The sequence below is a fragment of the Balaenoptera borealis genome, assembly GCF_965194805.1.
Source record: "Balaenoptera borealis genome assembly, chromosome: 12".
NCBI lineage: Eukaryota > Metazoa > Chordata > Mammalia > Artiodactyla > Balaenopteridae > Balaenoptera > Balaenoptera borealis.
Genome location: NC_138869.1, coordinates 71,887,519 through 71,905,289, shown reverse-complemented (window position 1 = coordinate 71,905,289; position 17,771 = coordinate 71,887,519). Strand labels below are relative to the sequence as shown.

Sequence of the window (17,771 nt, the reverse complement as noted above, 5' to 3'; positions counted from 1 at the left end):
CCACCCTTGCCCACTTGAGGGTTACTTTGTAGAGTTCTTTTTTTCAGGTGAAACTTACAAACACAGAAATGCAGAAATCTTAACTGTGTAACATTAACAAATAGATCTGCCCATGTAAGCTATACCTCTATCATGACATAGAACATCTCCACTTTCCTAGAAAGTTCTCTCATGTCCATCCTGGGCAAACATCACATAAATGTGAGTTTAGCACACAGGGTTAGCAAACGCTCCCTTTTCGGGGCTGGCTAGGTCAGAATCAGATCTGCTGTCTTAAACTGTTATTCTGTTTTCTGCTTCTGTCCACTCCTGTCAGCTTTGTGTCCCTGGAGGTCACGGGTTTCTTCTGCGTGCACTCTGTATCCAGTTCTCCTGTTACGAGGACTTTACCACCCTGGCTACAAATTCTTAGAAGCTCTCTTTTCTTTTTCCTACTTACTTATTCTTCTCTGGGTTTTTTTCTTTTGTTCTCTTCCATTTTTCATTCCTATAACTGCTTTCTCATACCAGCTGCTGTTTCTCTCCTTTAGAACATTCTCACTTTTTTGTGTTCAGTCCATCTTCTCTGAGCTCACTGTCCTTTGTCCTTTTGGTCTGTTCGTACCCTGGACACTTGATACTCAGCCATAATTTCAGGGTCCAGCCCAAGGCACTTAGTCAACAGTGAGTGACTGAGTGAATATGCAAAGGGCCACGTGCTCCAGAAACACCTGAGTCTGGTAACTGTAACATGGTCCACTAAGGAACCCAACCTGTCAGCCTTACCATTTCTGGATCACATCTATCTCTCTGCATTGAGCACAACGCTATTTATCTGCCCTTTATCTGCCCTTTATCTGCCCCTTGGGAAGCCCCAGCATTTGAAAGGAAGGAGGCTGATTTCCTGGCAAAATGTGACCCAAAGGACCATCCTCCTCCCACCCCCCATCATTTAAAAGAAACCAACAACAACAACAAAAAAAAACAGAGCAAGCTGGGCTATCAGGGATACTTCCTGTTTTCCTCTGTTGAAAGCATCCTGGATAGATGAAACTGAGGGATCAAAGGGACTGTCTGCCTCTGGGGTTTGGGGACTGGCAGATTGGCTTTTAACCCTCTGCTGTCTCCTACTGTGAGTGGCATAGGCAGTTTATGTCTTCTATTTCCTGGGAAGATTCAATTTCTTGAGGGCAAGGGCCTTGTTAGTCATTCATTCATCAAACATTACTCTACCCTACCAAATGTCAAGTTTTGTTTGAGGATCTGGAGATATAGGGATGAATATGATACAGTCCCTGGCCTCTTTCATCTAACAGCAAGGACCACAAGTGCTAACATGATTAAGCACTTTCTCCATGTCAGGCACTCACTACATGCTTTTCATACATTAGGCCTCACAAGCTTATGGGCTATTATTATGACCATTTTACAGATAAGGAAAGCAAGGCTTATGGAGGTTAAATAACCTGTCATGGGTGCACAACTAGCAGATGTCAGGGCTGGGGTGAGAGTCCAGTGGTCTGACAGTTGAATCTACTTTCTTAGCTGCTACACTATGTCTCCCCGTGGAGAACCTACCTCCCTCTCTGAAACATGGTACTCATTGCTAGTAATTTCTGCTAATGCAGTTTATCTCTGGGCTTGGTCAGGGGGCTTCTGATGACCAGGTTTCTTTGCATCCCACTTACTGTACTGTACTAGAGCGGAGGTGAGTCGGCCTGCAGCCCCTGAAGCCTGGAAACAAGGCTGAGAAACCAGGGGCCACGTTTGACCCTGTTTGGGGGACAAAGAGCATGTCAGGCTCTTGTTTGCTCCCCCTCTCCCATTTCTGGAACAGATCAGTTCCCCCAGGTCTTTTTTGGCAGGGGGGTGGGGGGGAGGGTGCATTTTCTCCAAAGCCTTGAAAGAAACCGGAGACAATGTTGACAGGTAATAATAGTGACCAAGTGAACGTTTACAGAGCAATTATTCTAGGTCTTTGCTTATATCATCTGTTGCATCCTTGCAACAATAGATAGTACTATTTTATTTATTTATTTTTTCTATTTCTGGGGAGGATCAGAGGCTCAGAGTGATTAGTTAACACATCCCAAACCACGCAGCTAGACAGAGCCAAGATTTGATCCTAGGTTTGACTAACTCCAAAACCTACACTTTAATCATTCTGTTTCCCTGATGCTGAAACTTGGCAGAGGGAGGAAGGACCCGCCTTCCTGCTGAGAACCCTGACAAACCATAAGAGCCAGGTGAGGATACCAAGTAACCTTGAGATCTGTTGGTTAGGGATGCCTGGCACAAAAGGATCTTAAAGTGCTCCCGACTCTGCAATTCTATCTCTTTAAGACCCAGAGCTCCCCTGCCAAGCCTACACCATGATCCTCAGAGATTTCAGGGGTGGGGAAACTGGATTGAACGTGCTGACATACAACAAGCAAAAAAAGACCTCAGCATTTTTGCCTCGCCTGGGTGGCTCCGGCCTTTTTTTCTTTTTTTCCCTCTTGCTCTCATTTATTTATTACTGTGCTATTCCCTGGCCCTGCTGCTGTGTCAATACTGATAAAAGCAAATCGCCCCACAAACAGGTGCAGCCGGAGCTGCCCCTTGGACAGCTGCCAGGGAATGTGATCGCTCAGCTGGGGTGACCTACCCCTGCCCAACCCCCTTCTCGGGTTCCAGCCCAGGGCATGTGTCCTTGGGCAGTTAATGCCGGTTCAGAGCCTGGTATCTCAGTTGGCATCACGGACTCACGCTGGCAGGTGTGGTGTGGTGGGCGTGTGCAGGACAGAGGGAGCCTCCAAGAGTTATCAATCTATTTCCTCTTTCGGTTTCTTGTAACAGATTCATCCTATGTCACCAAGTCCCTCCTGCAACTATTTGAAAATATTTTCCTGAGAATATAACTGCCTGATTTTTCTAGGTAAGATATTTTTTCCCCCAGACCTACCCGTTTCCAAATTCACACATCAACTTGCAAAAAGACATTTTCTCAGCACCTCCTAGGGCTGAGCTGAGAGTTCACCTAAATAAACATTTTGTGAGCCAACCGTGTTATCCAGAATACATTTTGATGCTACCCAGCCATGTGACTTTGACTCGTTTGAAAAAGATTATATTTCATTCCCCCCTCCCCCATTCCCGTGTTTTGTCCTTAAGCATCCTCTCCCCACTTCCCTAGGGCACCCGCCTTTTCCGGAAATGCCCTAGCCCGGCGGGCAGCCTCCACATCCCGGGGAGGTAGCACAGGGACAATAAGGCAGTGGCAGCGCAGGCGGGCCTGGGGCGGGGGTTGGCGCTGCTGGAGGGCAGGAGCTGTAGCCGCCAGGCCGCCGGGCCGCCGCAGAGCAGCGCAGCTCGGGGAGGGGAGGAGGTGGCCATGCAAATGAGGCGGCGGCGTGCGGGCACCGCCCCCTTACCCAGGGGCCCTCTGGTTGCCAAAACAGACCATTCCCCAGAACAGTCGCCTAGAAACGGGCGCTGTCCTAGCAGCCTCTCTAGCGGCGAGACGGCCTCGCTGCCAGGAGGAGCTGGGTCAGGGTGTTCAGACCTCCTCAGCACCCCCTCCCCACCGAGTCTCTACCTCAGGGAAGGGAGCGGTGGCTGGGGCCTCTCCTTGGAGCAGGGGAGGGCGCTAATTGGATTGGAACACTCCAGAAACACATCAGCTGCTCCTCCCTGGAGGAAGGGGGTGGGGGTGGGGGTGGGGGGGAGGCTGCAGACTGTCTTTGTGATGACGGGTCTCAGCCTCAGCCTCGCCGTAGCCATGCCCTGACCTGGTCCTCACCAGCCTCTGCCCACCCAGAGCCTTCCTAGGGCACAGTGGCAAGCTCTTTGTGGAGTGGAGGAGGTAGATATGGATCAGATAATTGCCAAAATGAAATTCAGCCATGATAAGGAGGGGTACATGATGCTATAGGAATTCAAGATACGGGATCTGACCTGCTTTGGAGAAGTCAGGGAGAATGCAGGTTTGCTGCTGCTCCCAAGCTGGTACCTTAGCTACTTTTTTCCTCGACACACCCTTTCTCAGCGGGCTTCCCTCATCCGGCCCAGCCTATGCTGACCTGGCTGTTCTGAACCCTGGGACCAGTGACTTTTTCCTACCTCATTTGGCACCAAGAGACCTACCTCCTTGTCATTTAAGTGTTTCTTGCCTCTTATCAATTAAACTACAGTATACGCTTCTAAAAGGCAGAACCCATGTAATTCTGTGATGCCACACCTTGACAGGTGAAGAACAAGACAGATTTTAACAGATCTCTTTGAATTTAAGTGCCAGTGATCTTTATCATCCTGAGAGGCCTCTAAGGTTGCCTTTGCAGTAACTGTTTTAGATTGCTTTCAGACAATACTAAAACCTCACAAAACTCTGAGATTACAGAGGGGAGTAGATCCAGTGACAGCCTGAGTAACAGTAAGCCAACAGGTGGGCTTTAGAGAAAGTGAGTGACTGCTTAGGACACAGCATTCCACGTGGTCCAGATGCTTGCAAGCCATGGAGAGAGGTGTTATGTGAGCACATGTCTCTGATGGGGGTGGGAGGAAGTCCCCTCCCTGCATAATCCACAAGAGGCCTTGGGAGTCTTATGGACTAAACATCAAGTCTTCATTCAGCCTGGCTTAGGAAGGCAGCATGTAATTGTGTAATCTCTCCCTCCTTCTTTTTTCTCCCTTTCCTTCCTCATGTATTGAGTGCCTACTGTGTGCCAGGCACTGGAGATTCAGAGAATGATTAAACTGGTATCGTTCTATATTTGTAAGGAGAAAAAAAATGCACAGTGTCGGAGACATTTGCACGTCTTATGGTCACTAGTATCTTTTGATCCTCTTTCCTATGTTTGTGGGTTTTCCCCACATCATAAATCCCACTTCTCAGCATAAAGGCCAGAAATGTGCTTTCTTAGACTTCTTTGCAGCTAAGATATAGGTGTGTGACCTAGGTTCCACTAATCAGATGCAACAACATGAGACTGATTTGGAAGAGAGCAACTGAGGAAGCGGGCATCCCAGAAAAGGGGGCTGGGGAGGTACCTGGCCTTTAGAGCAACAGAGGAGATGTTTGGGGATCCAATTTTCACTACTGTTGAAGGAGATGAGGTGAGGCAAGTTGTAGAATTTGTGCTGATTGAGAGCTGCCATGGTGGCTTTGCCGGAAAAGTATCAATACCTCTGGGTGGTTTGGGTGTCATCCCTGAATACTGGACCTTTGTAACAATCATCCCTTCTGGATTCTGTGAGCCTCTTAATATTTTTAAATAAGTTCTTTTTCTGTTAAAGTGGATTCTGTTGTTTGCAGCTAAGAACTCTGATACAGATGGATGGACGGATGGATGAGTAGGTGGGTAGGAGTGTGGGTGAAGGGTGGGTGGATGCGTGGGTAGGCACCAAAATATTGAGTGATTTTTTTGGGAGATGGGAGTATAGGCTATTTTTTCTCTCTGGTTCTGTTATTTTCTTCTTTCTCTTTCTTTTTTCTTCTTCTGCTTTTTTTTTTTTTTTTTTTTGAATGAAAGAATGTTACTTGTACAATAATAAAAAAGCTATCAGAAACCCAGATCTAGAAGAGCTCACAGTCCAGAGGCAGATCAGCACAGGGAAGGTAGAAGCCAACTCTGAACACTGGGGGTTCCAAGCCAGTATCAGCTCTGGAGAGGCCGTGACTCCAGACTCAGATCCCGCTGTCTCAGACAGCCTGCCCTGACCACCAGCAAAAAGCCTGTCTTCTCTTTCTCTCCTTCCTCTGAACCCACACCCAAGGCTGTGCCCACCACTCCAAGGCATGCACTTGGCTCATCCTGCCTTGTGACATTGTTCCTATTGTTACTCAACAATACTACTTTACCGTGAGCAAGGATGACACGCACATTTGTGACTCATCCCATATTGTTCTGCCCTCTCCCAGCTCTGAAATTCCAGCGGCACTATATGTCCTTTGGCTGGCAAGTACCACAACCTTGCTCTGCAGCTCTTTTTCACGTGGGCATGTCCCATCACCCAGCATAGACTCAGCTCCCTGGAGGCTGAGATTGCAATTTATGTGATTTTTGCAATCCCCATTCCCCATGGGTCTGCAGGATGTAGGATTTTATGATATGTCTATAGAAGATGAGGATCATATGGTTTCTTTTCACTTTGATGACTTCACCATAGCAAAATCATAAGCTTTTGCGGACAGAGCCCTTTTCCTTCCTTCCTTCCTTTGTTCATTCATTCAGCACATAATGAATAACTATGATGTGCCAGGCACTGTGCTGAGTGCTGGAAATAAATAAGGCATAAATCCTCTTCTTAAGGTCTCAGAGTTTAATAGCAAGAAACATACATTGGCAAATAAACAGGAAAAAAGTGGTAGAAGAGCTCAGATAGGCAAGTGTACAAGGTAGAGAAGAGAGTGGCTGCTTGGGGGCAGAAAGGGCTTTTCCATAGGAATAATATCAAGTGCTCATTCTAGGACAGCTCCGTCCTCAGTACTTGACATATGCTCATTCGCTTAATCCTTGCAACAGCAACAAGGCAAGTGCTATTATTACCCCCATTTTACAGGTGAGGAAACTAAAGCCCTGAGAGGTTCAATGTCATAGAAGTTTGCATGCTGGTAAGCTGTAGGGCTGGGACGTGCACCCAGGCCTTTCTAACATCAGTAACTGTAACTGTTGTGTCGTACTGCCCTGAGTGGATTCTGGAAAGGTGAGTAAGTGATTGCCAAGCATGGAGGCCTTCTACACAGGCCAGGGCACGGAGTGGCTCATGCTTCTTCTGCTCTTCTGCTCAGCTAGGACATACGCGCATAGGAGAACGGTGTGATGTGGGGGTGACCACTCAATGACAATTGAGAAATCACTACCACAGCCTTGGACTTCAGTTGTTCCCTTTGTCCCTTGATGCGTAATTGCAGTGCTGAAGAGTGGTGACCTAAACAAAATGGTGAGATTGGCAGAATGGGCTTCTCCTCCCTGGAAGGGGGTTGGGGGGACCCCTGGCTTTGGAGTCACAGGGACTTGGGATCCAGTCCCAGCCCTGCTACTGACTGGCTGAGTGACCTTGGGCAAGTCACTCAACATCTCTGAACCTCACTATTCTTGACTGTTAATTGAGGATAATAACTTCAGTGTTGACATAAGGTTAAATGAGATAACGCATGTAGATCAGTTTAGAACTACTGCCTGGCATGTAGCAAGCTGGCCAAAAATGGCATCTATTCAAGTTCCAATCCCTAATCTACAGCTCCAAAACCTAAAAGCTCTGAAAAGAAAACACATTTGGCAAAAAAACCTGTCCTGAACAAATGCAAAGTCATTTAAGTCTTTCTTTAGTCGCACCTGGTATGATGATCCATGATCCATACACTTCATTGCAGAAATAGCAACATATTTGGATACAGAATGCTGCCCACATCCTGCTAGAGGCATTACAAAATATACAGTACAGGGGACTTCCCTGGTGGTCCAGTGATTAAGACTCCATGCTTCCACTGCAGGGGGTGCGGGTTTGATCTCTGGTTGGGGAACTAAGATCCCGTGTGTCTTGTAGCGTGGCCCAAAAAAAAAAAAGAATTACAAAATGTATAGTACAGGCACTGCGTTGCTTTTCTAAAATTAAAAAACAAACAAACAAAAAACAAACCCTGAATTACAAAGCACATCTGACGCCAAAGGCATCAGATAAGGTGTTTTGACTTGCATTAGTTCCCCTCTAGACCACTCTCTCTACTTCTGATCTACTTCTTAATCCCAACTGCTCAAATGGCCCTCGGCATCTAGAATCAACCTTTCCCTCCAACAGAAATACATACCCATCCACACATCCTTTGGGCTTCCCAAAGACTTGCCTCCTGTGACCAAGTTCCTTTGCTTCCAACGATTCCTCCATTCTACTTTCCGCCAATCCAATAGAATTTAGGTGCTCTTTTCTCCTGTACCCTGGTAGAGAAGATGGGACTTTGGAAATGTGTCCTTCTCTGAACTGCTCTGGCAGTATGGTCTCAGCAAGTTGTTACCTGCCCATGAGCTGCAGTTATTGCAAGAAGTCCCTATTTGTACTCCAAATATTGTCTGCTGACTGTATAAGTGACGTCTGGGATATAACTGTGCTGCTCCTTTTGAACTGTGCTGAAGCTTTGGTTGTTTTTCCACTATGAATTTCCCCAGCTGACTAAAGCCCAAAATAACAACTCTCCTCATTTGCAGGATTGCAACAATTTCTGAAGGGAAAAAGGAGTCCTCGTGTTGGAAACCACTGAGCTGGGTTGTCAAGGCAGTGCGTCATTTCCCCTTTAGCAGAGTGGGAGTCATGAGACCTGAGGTCAGGTTCCAGCCCCTCCCCTGGGTGGCTGGATGATCTTGGGGGCAGCCCCGTGTGACTTGGAGAGCTTCGGTTTCCTCATCCTGAGCAGAGATCATGGAAATTATTTGGCAGGAGTGTCAAGAAGATTAAATGAGATAATGAAAGGGCTCTGAAAGCTGATGTGCTGCACAAATGTAAGGAGTGTTGTTGTCGTCTCACACATACTGTCAGCTTCTTAAGAGCAGGGACAGTGTCTTCTGTTTTTTATCTTCGGTTCCCTCAGTGACAACCCACCCCCCCACCTCCTGCACTCAATGCGGGACTGTGGAGATGACCTCGTAAAAGCACGGTGAAGTGACTAACACGGTGGATTAGCACCTAGAAGTTGCTTAATACACACGGTAGCTGATCCCTATGCATGTGCTGTTGTACAGACAGGCGGTATAGTGCAGAGGTTCAGAGCATGGACCCTGGTTCGAATCCTCTCTTTGACGTGTGCTAAGTTTGGGCAAGATTAGCACTAACCTGCCCTAGCGTCCTTGTCTATCACACAGGGCTGATGAGAAGAGTAGCTAGTTCATGAGGTGGTTGTGAGAGCTGAAGGAGTTTAGTCTAGGTAGAGCCAGGCACAAATCAAGCCCTCGGTAGGCATCAGCTGGTGTTACTATTTTACTAATTATATCCTGACGTGGTGTGAGAAGATCATGAGATAGGAAAGTAAGAAATCTAGCCCCTGGATTTTGTTCGGAGTCGAAAAGGCCTTCAAAGGTGGTCAGATGCTCAGGCCAGGCTCTCAGGGTCAGCGCACATAACGGAGCCGTGAATATGGCGGAGCATCATTTCCCCCAGGTGTGGGCTAGATCCCTAGACCAGACATCGCTGGGTAAAAAATGTGTGTATTTAACATTTGGGTAAATATCACAGCTGTCCAACACGCAGATGTTTTTGTTTGTGTTCTGTCCCGTCAGACAAGAGAGCCTGTTTCCTCATACCCCCAACCCACCCACAATTTTTTAATAAATTTATTTATTTTATTTATTTATTTTTGGCTGTGTTGGGTCTTCGTTGCTGCGCGCGGGCTTTCTCTAGTGGCGGCGAGCAGGGGCTACTCTTCGTTTCGGTGTGTGGCCTTCTCATTGCAGTGGCCTCTCTTGTTGCGGAGCACGGGCTCTAGGCGCACGGGCTTCAGTAGTTGCAGCACGCAGGCTCGGTAGTTGTGGCTCGCGGGCTCAGTAGTTGAGGCTCGCGGGCTCTAGAGCGCAGGCTCAGTAGTTGTGGTGCACAGGTTTAGTTGCTCCGCGGCACGTGGGATCCTCCCAGACCAGGGCTCGAACCCGTGTCCCCTGCATTGGCAGGTGGATTCTTAACCACTGTGCCACCAGGGAAGCCCCCACCCACATTTTTAAGTGTAAATTTTATTAATTTTTGACTAGATAATATTGCAGATGGCACAAAATTCAAAGAGGTACAAAGGAGCATATAGGGGAATTCCCTGGCAGTCCAATGGTTAGGACTTGGTGTGTTCACTGCCGAAGGCATGGGTTCGATCCCTGGTCGGAGAACTAAGATCCCACAAGCCATGGGGCGAGGCCAAAAAAAAGGCGGGGAGGGGCATACAGTGCAAAGCCTCTTTACCTCTGTCCCAACCACCTGAGTCCCCTCCCCAGAAACACAAACTTTGATCACAGCCTATCTGGTAAGTGGAAAATGGTGTCTCACTAAATAAATCTCACTATTGTTTTTATGTGAAAACAAACCAGAATATATTTTGGAGTAGAATGTTGCATTTGAATGAACTTTAAAACAGGAGACTTCGGGCTTCCCTGGTGAGGCAGCGGTTAAGAATCTGCCTGCCAATGCAGGGGACATGGGCTCGAGCCCTGATCCAGGAAGATCCCACATGCCGCAGAGCAACTAAGCCCGCAAGACACAACTACTGAGCCCGTGTGCCACAACTACTGAGCCCGCGTGCCACAACTACAGAAGCCCGCGTGCCTAGAGCCCGTGCTCCGCAACAAGACAAGCCACCACAATGAGAAGCCCGTGCACCGCAAAGAAGAGTAGCCCCCGCTCACCACAACTAGAGAAAGCCTGCGCGCAGCAACGAAGACCCAACGCAGCCAAAAATAAAATAAATAAATTTAAAAAAACCAACAAACAAACAATAAAATCAGGAGACTTCAAAGACATTTTATGCTCAAGGGTGGGGCGGGGTGGGGAGCTGCTTCTAGCTGTGCCTCCCACCTGTTCTTGAGGGAAAAACGGTACAACTCTGAGTTAGTCTATAAACTGCAAGCTTGAGGATGCCCCCTGCTCCCCTTGACTGTACTGGGGTTTTCCGCATCACCCCAGTCACCTGTTTACAATCCATCCCTCATGCCTCTTCCTGCCACTTGGCCACCACCTTGTTGCCTGACCTTGAGCCAGTTGCCTCTGCTCTGGGCTTCCATTTTCCTCACTTGTAAAAAGAAGGGTTGGACTAGGCCCATTCCAGGTGTAACATTCCAGGGCTCTTCAACTAATTCACATTAAAGTGTAGATGACTGATAACAGCTTAATGTATTACCTCTCCTGTGGGTGGGAGCATTTTAAGAGATGCAATTTCTCATCCCCGAAGAATGAAGGTGCCTGGTGCAGTATCAGGCATGGTCACAGGTGAGTGGGGATACTGTGGGGGAGGGCGCCTTTCCTGGCACTCCTCCAGTGGTCACTGGTGGTGTTGGCCGGGGGGCAGCTGCTCCAGCCAGGGCTGGTGTCAGCCTTGAGGGGATGTGCCCGTTGATCTCCTTCCAGAACTCACACCACACTTGTTTCTTTCTGACACTGGCCAAGAGCAGGGTTTTGTCAGACAGAAAATGCTTCATCAGGGAAACCCATGTGTGTGGCCTAGAAAACTACTCTGTCCCCTGGGGCAAGGGGTGCGGTAAGGGCATTTAGCAGCTTGACTTCCAGGTTCGCAGGTCAGTTCCCATCCCGGGTGAGTGAGGAGACCTCCACTGGGTGGCCGTCAGCATTCTGCCAGAGCAGGTGGTCCCACCACACCTGGATCCAAGACATGTGCTTTTCACCCAGGGAGGAAGACGGTGCCAAACGCTGTCTGGTTTCATTTTCTGTAGGAGGTTTGGTTTGGCTTCTGAATTTTCAGGGAGGGTGTGAGAGAGGGGGTGGCCCGTAGCCACCATAAGCCCATCAGAAATAAGAGAAGCGTTTCTCTGGCTGGTGGAGTCTAGGCCAGCTGGCCTCGTACAGTGCACAGTGCTGTAATCCAGCCTGTCTGCCTTCCAGCTCCCTCTGGGGTACCACTTTGTCCCACCCGCTGTCTGGGTCTCCATTCAGTGGAGGCAGCTGGGGTAGTCAGTCTGTGCTCCAGTCAAAGCTGTGGGAGGTGGGAATGGAAACCAGGGACACTGGTCAGTGGCCCCGCTCTGTTGGTGTTAGGGAACCCTTGACCACAACTGCACGCCTTAACCAGGCCCACTTGCCTGAGCTATCTCACCACAGGAGATCCTGATAAGGAACATGGTACTGCCACCAAAACTAACCTGGAGAATTCGGGAGGGGCCGAAAGAGGGAGGGGACAACCAGACTCCCAGAGTCCTTCTCACTGGAATCCATCTTGGCTGAGGGATGCGTGCACCACCCCAAGCAAGATGATTGGCCAGAGACAACCCGGAAACTAACCCTATATCCATAAAACCTGAGACTATGAGCTACGTGGAAGAGCAGTCCTCCTGCTGTTCTCCACCCGGGCACCCCTTCCCAATAAAGTCTTTTGCTTTGTCAGTACGATTGTCTCCTTGGACAATTCATTTCCGAGTGTTAGGCAAGAGCTCACTCTCGGGCCCTGGAAGGGGTCCCCCTTCCTGCAACACTGGCAGTGCTGAGAGGCTCAGACCAGGACCGGGTTGGACGTGACTTGCTCTCTGTCAGAATCTCCACCATAACATCCCCTCCTCTTCTCTGGAGCAGGGCAGTTTCTCAAGACCTGTAGATGCTTAACCCATGAGCCTCATCGTGGAAACAGAGGTCCAGACCCTCCCTACTCAACGTGTGGTCTGTGACTAGCAGCACTGGCCTCATTTGGCAGCTGGTTGGAAATGCAGCATCTCAGGACCCACCCTAGGCTACTGAATCAGAATCTGAATTTTTACAAGATACCAAGTTGGCCAGTATGCATGTAAATGTTTGGGAAGCATTGGTCTAGATGCTGCGTGCCTTGAGGAGGTAGGACAGAAAGAAGGAAGTAGAAGCTCCCTGGGGAGGCCTCCTCTGAGGGGAAGACACCCCCATAGACCTGTTCAATGGAGGCAGGTGGACACAGAGGAAAAGGCTAAGGAAGGCACTCTAGGAAATTATGCTGAAATAGGTAGGTGCCTTTAATGATTCTGGTTTTATTTTAACTTCATTTTTAATAGGCAGTTCACTTACACAGTTAAAATTCTAAGGTACAGAAGGGTATGTCAGACACAGTTTCTTTCCCACACCTATGTCCCAGCCACTTCCCCTCAAATGCAACCTCTGTTACTAGGCTAGAGATATGACATATCATGCAATAAAAGCGCATGAGCGCGTTTGTGCACTTGTGTGTGTTCTTAATAACCAGATCCTTTTCTAAAAAATTCAAACAGTAGAGCACCATACACAGTGCCTAGACCTTGTTTTTTTTTTTTTTTTTTTTTTACTTAATATTATTTTTAACTTAAAAAAATTTTTTTATTTTGGCCACGCCACGCAGCTTGCGCGATCTCAGTTCCCTGACTAGGGATTGAATCCAGGCCACGGCAGTGAAAGAATTGAATCTTAACCACTAGACCACCAGGGAATTCCCATACTTAATATATCTTGGAGATCCTTCTATATCAATGTTTAAGAACATCCTAGATTATATTTCAGCTGAATACTTTTCTACTCTAAGGATGGACCTTGGACTTCCCTGGTGGTGCAGTGGTTGAGAATCTGCCTGCCAATGCAGGGAACACGGGTTCAAGCCCTGGCCCCGGAAGATCCCACATGCCTCGGAGCAACTAAGCCCGGGCACCATAACTACTGAGCCTGCGCTCTAGAGCCCACGAGCCACAACTACTGAGCCTGTGTGCCACAACTACTGAAGCCCACGCACCTAGAGCCCGTGCTCCTCAACAAGAAGCCACCACAATGAGAAGCCCGTGCACGGCAACAAGGAGTAGTCCCCGCTCACTACAACTAGAGAAAGCCTGTGCGGAGCAATGAAGACCCAATGCAGCCAAAAATAAATAAATAAATTTTAACAACAACAACAAAAAAGGATGGACTTTAATTTATATTGCCAGGCTCCACTGATGGACTTTGAGCATTTTTGTTTTGTTTTTTTTTAATGTACCTTAATCTTAGAATCTTAGAAGCTGGAAGGTCATTTAGTCCTAGCTTAGAAATTCTTTCAGAGAATCCTACTGCACTTCTGAGACCCAGGTCAATGTCACCTACTCTGGGAACGCTAATCACATGTTATTATTAAGGGAAAGGCATGATGACATTTGCTTTTGTATCCTCTCGCCTGGTGTTCCATCACAGTACAGAGTAGGTGCTCAATGGATGTGAGTGAAATTGAACTGACCATCCCTGATAGGGAAATCCTCCATGTTCTGCTCCTTGGACGCCTCTAATAACAGTGATCTCACTTCCTCGAAAGCCCATTCTGCCTTTGAGAGACTGTATCAGAAGCAAAGTCTGTTTCTCATTGGCTTTTCCCTCTGGCTCTAGTGCATTTTCTAATACAACACAGAAATTGAATTCCTCTTCCAGATATATTTAAGGTCTTTCTCCAAACCAAATACCTCCCAGTTCTCTGTGGGTCCTGGTTCCAGACACTTCCCCTTCCAGCGATTTCTTCCATATGGTTTTTGGCTTATGACCCTTTAAAAAAGTAATGTGTGGAGACTTCCCTGGTGGCACAGTGGTTAAGAATTCACCTGCCAATGCAGGGGACACGGGTTCGATCCCTGGTCCGGGAAGATCCCACATGCTGCGGAGCAACTAAGCCTGTGCGCCACAACTACTGAGCCTGCGCTCTAGAGCCCGCAAGCCACAACTACTGAGCCCACGTGCTACAACTACTGAAGCCCGCGCACCTAGAGCCCATGGTCTGCAACAAGAGAAGCCACCGCAATGAGAAGTCTGCGCACCTCAACGAACAGCAGCCCTGCTCACCACAACTAGAGAAAGCCCGCGCGCAGCAACAAAGACCCAACGCCGCCAAAAATACATTTTAAAAATAAATAAATAAATTAGTAAAAAAAGAAAAAGCCTAGGGAATTCCCTGGTGGTCCAGTGGTTGGGACACCAAGCTTTCATTGCCGTGGCCCGGGTTCAATCCCTGGTCAGGAAACTAAGATCCCACAAGCCTCGTGGTGTGGCAAAAAAAAAAAAAAAAGCCTAATGTCTGGAATTGGCCACATCCTCTTGTTGACACTGACTGGTGTGGTGCACAGTAGGACGGCTAGCCCCTTTGATTTTGTCACTATATCCTATTGATGAAGCCTAAGTTTATGTGAGCTATTTTAGGAGCGATATCACTGTCCTTTAAGTTCAGCAAAACTTATAAGACATTGATGTCATCAATGCTGACAAGCCAGCTCTCCTCCAATTTTAATGTGAATTATGTCATTTACCCCTTCGATGTTCATTTCATTTTTTATAACAGAGCAAGTGATGGCGTGGTATGGTGGAAAGTATGAAATTTGGGGTCAGATTCCTTCAGCTAGAAGCTCAGGCTGGATAAGTTACTGAGCTTCTCTGAGACTCAGTGTCCTTATCTGTCAAGTGAGGTGATCTCATAGAGGTGTGACAATCAAATGATATCTAAAGGAAATGAATTTAGTACTTGGTCCATCAAGGTACTCAGTGAAGAGAAGCTAGTTTTATAGCTTTGAGACAGGAGGGAAGGGGGCAGGGTACAACTTTTAAAAGAATGACATGGCCATTGAGGATAGGACAAAAACTGGTTAGAACCAACTAGGTCCAAGATGGTGGAAGATTTGACTTCCTTGAGCCTCATTATACGCTCATTGTAATACATTAGCTAAATGACACACCCACAGGTGCCATGACAGTGCCAAGGACAGTTAAAAAAGGCCCCAAAGTGGGCAGTGGTCCAATTCCTGGAAATCCCTGCCCCTTCCCCAAAATATTTGGAATAATTCTCCCACTCATTAGCCTATGAAATTACCCAGCCCATAAAAACTAACCATCCCATATTTTGGGGCCTCTCACCTTCTGAGATGGCCCACACTCTGTCTGTGGAGTGTGTATCTCCTTGGTTTTTAGGGGCTGAGGAGAGAGGAATAAGGAGTTAATTGTTTAATGGGTACAGTTTCAGTTGAGAAGATGAGAGAGTTCTGGAGATGGATGGTGGTAATCGTTGCACAACAATGTGAACGTACTGAATGCCGCAGAACTGTACACCTGGAAATGGTTAAAATGGTAAATTTTATATTATGTATGTTTTACCACAATTTTTAAAAAGTGGAGCATCAGGCTGTTCAGCAGTGGGGAAGGCCTGGCCCGTGGGCTGGTTGGACAGCGGAGTCATGATGAGCTGGAGTGCAGGTTGGCCTTGTCAGAACCAGGATGAGACTGGAGAGGAGGTCAGCATGCCCTAGCCAGCCCTGAAGTCCAGCTGAGAAACTGGGACTTGAGATCCTCACTGAGTCACTCCTTGGAGTCAAGCCTGTGTCTCCTGGTTAAAATGAGCAATTTCCTGGGGGTGGGATAACCTAGGGACTCTACAGCTAGCATATTAAGTTAATGCAGATGGGTTTGCTAGTCAGCCACTAGTGGTGGGTTTATGGTCAGCGTAGGGACAGATGGTGCAGCCCTCTGGATGTGTAAGTCTTGAGCAGAAAGACCCCCTCATCGTCTAGGACTCTCACAAGTCTGGGCTGCTATTGCAATTCCTCCATTCAGGGTCAGTGTGCCCTTAACTGTTCTGTGCCTCACTTTCCACATCTGTAAACTCTGTAAACTGAGGACAATGTAACCTTGTATATCAGGGATAAAAGAAAAAATGTCCATGGAATTCCCTGGCAGTCCAGTGGTTAGGACTCTGTGCTTCCACTGCAGGGGGCACGGGTTTGATCCCTGGTCAGGGAACTAAGATCCTGCATGCCACCAAAAAAAAAAAAAAAAAAGTCCATGCAAAGTGTCTGCCACTTTTGTCTTCTCCTGCCAAGGAAGAAGGCTGGCCTGTTGGGATGCTGTTTCAGAGGAGTGAGACAGGGCAAAGCCCAGAGTGGGTCAAATTTCTTTAAATAAGTAAGAATGAAGGTGGAGGGAGGAAGAAGAGACCCGAAGAACCATTCCTTGTTTGGGGTTGTGGAGGAGACAGGCAGAGCTGCTGGGCTAAGGAGTGGGACTTGGGGAGATAAGAAGTCCCTGTGTTTTGTTGACATACATTCCCCCTGGTGCTTCCTCAGGAGGTTTTCAGAAAAGACCTATTGTGTTACTTTTCAAGCTGTCTTAGAATTCTCAGCTTCTTTTGAATGTTGTCCTAGGACTTGAGGTGACCCAGTATATCTGGTTTACATTTGTGAAACGTCCAGCACAGGGTAGGGGTTCAACAAATGCTCCCAGTGATTCTGGAAGAAGACAGATCTGGGAGCTGGGGAGACAAGGGCTGGGTATCTTCAAAGAGCAGGCAGAGATTCCAGGCCAGATTCCAGGCCACTGGGCGAGGTTAAAGGAATGTTAGGCCCCCAACCCTCCCTCTCTCTAGAGAGGCACTGACCAATATGGTAGCTACCAGCCACATAAGAGTATTTAAATTTAAATTTTAAAAAAGTTAAAAACTTAGTTCCTAAGTCAAACTTACCACTCATGAGGCATTCAATAGCCACATGCAGCTAGTGGCTACCACACTGGACAACACAGCAGAGAATACTTCCATCAGCATGGACTCATCTATTGGACAGTGTGCTCTAGAAAGATGAGGAAAAAGCCCAAGTAGGTCGGTTTGTTTGTTTATACCCTGACTGGTTCCTAAAAGGATCTGAAGCAGCTGAGGACAGCCCGAGGCCATGAGTTCAGTGCCCTCTGGCTGAAGATGGGAAGGCTGGCATGTGGGCTGAACTGGGTCACAGAGTGGAGTAGCAGAGAAGAAGCAGCCCCAGTGGGCTGAGCTCCGGAGCCCAGATAGGAAGTGGGAGGGAAGGCGGAGGTGGGGATGCTGTGGGAGTGAGTGTCAAAGGACAAGGCCGTGAGCAGTCAGATGCTGAGCAGTGAGAGAGCGATGGGAAAGAAGATCTCTGTTCCTCTTAGCAATATATGGTTATCTGACTTGCTTAATCAAGGAGTCCCCTATGCCCTTCTGTTCACAGATACAAGTTCCAAATTCCAGCTAATCAGATGCAATTAAAGGATACTGTTGGCTGTGTGCAAGTTCTGACTTGCAGCCCCACGGGCAGAGACGCCTGGATCTGCGCTCACCGCCCAGGCCGGTGTGTTTTGAGCAGCAGTCCCAGGGGCAGCATCCTTCTCAG

The 17,771-nt window shown here is 47.9% G+C and overlaps 1 protein-coding gene and 1 long non-coding RNA gene across 2 annotated transcripts in view; one reads left to right on the top strand and one right to left on the bottom strand.

Moving 5' to 3' along the window:
• TMEM217B (transmembrane protein 217B) overlaps positions 1 to 17,771 on the top strand; it is a 142,417-nt gene that overhangs the window by 80,884 nt on the left and 43,762 nt on the right. The gene's annotated exons all lie outside the window — the stretch shown is intronic.
• Positions 6,262 to 8,311, bottom strand: LOC309608272. The gene is made up of 3 exons (XR_014232772.1): positions 7,769 to 8,311; positions 7,296 to 7,499; positions 6,262 to 6,888 (listed from the first exon to the last, which is right to left on the bottom strand). It is a non-coding gene; the product is annotated as an uncharacterized lncRNA (long non-coding RNA).